The 1,986-nt window shown below is 35.8% G+C and overlaps 1 pseudogene; it reads left to right on the top strand.

Moving 5' to 3' along the window:
* Positions 1-202: 202 nt before the first annotated feature.
* Positions 203-999, top strand: LOC101446098 (transcription initiation factor TFIID subunit 9-like; annotated as a pseudogene).
* The last annotated feature ends 987 nt before the right edge of the window (positions 1,000-1,986 follow it).

Raw genomic sequence — 1,986 nt, 5'->3', positions numbered from 1 at the left:
AATGAAAAAAAAAATGACCCTCGGTGCCTGAGTTTGGACACATGGAGTCATTGCGGTAAGGACCATGTTGCACCTGAACACTCTGCTTACTGGTACACCAGGAGTTGGGGAAACTACACAAGGCAAAGAACTTGCATCAAGTTCAGGACTGAAATACATTAATGTGGGTGACGTAGCTAAAGAAGTCCGATGACCAGATATCATGGAGTTTGACAAGATGGCTTCACCCAAGAGCATGCCAAAAGATGCACAGATGGTGGCACAAATCCTGAAGGATATGGGGACTACAGACTATGAGCCAAAAGTTATAAATCAGATGTTGGAGTTTGTCTTCCAATATGTGACCACAATTCCAGATGATGCAAATATTTATTCAAGTCATGCTCAGAAAGCTACTGTTGATGCAGATGATGTGCGATTGGCAATTCAGGGTTGTGCTCACCAATCTTTTACCTCTCCTCCACAAGAGATTTTTTATTATATATTGCAAGGCAAAGAAATCAAAAGGCAAAGAAATCTTTGATTAAGCCATATCAGGTCCTGGGTGGCCTTCTGATGGATACTGCTAAATTGTTCCAAACTGTAAACTTAAATGTTTACCAAAAAGAAAAAGAAAAAAGAAAAAAGTCGTCTACTTCTGCAGGAAGAAAAACAGTTCTACAGTTAAGTGTGGGTTCAGTTACTAGCAGACCTGGTACCCCCATACTTGGCACACCAACTCCACAAACCATGTCTGTTTCAACTAAAGTGGGGGTGCCAATGTCCTTCACAGTGCAAAGGTTTACAGTACAGATGCCCACTTCACAGTCCCCAATTGCAAAAGCATCCATTCCTATGACATCAGTAGTTCAGAATGTTCTAAGTAATCCATCATTAATTGGGTCCAAAAGCATTCTTATTACCGCTAACATGGTATCATCACAAAATACTGCCAATGAATCATCAAATGCATTGAAAAGAAAACATGAAGATGATGGTGATGACTGTGATAATTTGTAATCTATCCTTTATGCATTAACATGTATACTTGGTCTTGAATTCATTGTACTTAGACATGCATGCTGGACCTTTTCAAGTTCTGTTTTAGAAAACTTTATTAGTATTTAATGAGTAAATATAGTTACCATACTTTTCAACTGAGATGCTGGATTTTCTTTAAGAGGATTAGTAGTGTTTTTTCATTAGCTTTTAAGTATAAAAAATAAAGTTGTTGTTCATAAAAAAAAAGATCCTCAAATTGCTTAAGAAGATAAAGGAAAACACACATAAAAATAACTAAACAGTATCAGGAAAAAAAAATGAATGAACAATATGAGAATTTAAATAAATAGAAATTTTAAGCAGGAACCAAACAGAAATACTGGGGTTGAAGACCACAATACCGAAATGAAAAATTCTCTAAAGGATTTCAACAGCAGATTGGAGTGGGCAGAAGAAAGAATCAGTAAACTTGAAGACAAGATAATTGAATGATACAGGCTGAGGAGCAGATAGAATAAAAGAATGAAAACAGGTGAACAGAGCCTCAGAGACCTGTGGTACACCAACAAGTGTACCAATATTTACATTCTGGGAGTCACAGAAGGAGAAGAAAAAGAGAAGAGAACAGAAGGAATATTCAGGAATTAAGGGCATAAAACTTCCCAAATTTAATGAAAGACATAATTATGCACATTCGAGAATCTGAATGAACCCCTAACAGGTTCACCCATTCCTGTAAATGGGGAATTCCTAAGGCCACAAGCAATGCTGAGAGAAATTTAAAAATACTTTGAACTAAATGGAAATACAACATATCAAGGTTTGTGGGTTACAAAGCAGGGCTTAAAGGGAAATTTAAATGTTGAATGTATGTATTAAAAAAGAATAATGATATAAAATCAATAATCTAAGTATTTACCTTAGGAAAGTCAAGAAAAAAGAGGAATATAACCTAAAGTAAGCAGAAGAAAAGAAATAATAAAACTAGAGCAGAAATCAATGAGG

Source organism: Dasypus novemcinctus, chromosome 6 (genome assembly GCF_030445035.2).
Source record: "Dasypus novemcinctus isolate mDasNov1 chromosome 6, mDasNov1.1.hap2, whole genome shotgun sequence".
Classification (NCBI taxonomy): domain Eukaryota; kingdom Metazoa; phylum Chordata; class Mammalia; order Cingulata; family Dasypodidae; genus Dasypus; species Dasypus novemcinctus.
Note: the sequence above shows the minus strand (reverse complement) of the source record. Positions and strands in the feature narration are given on the sequence as shown.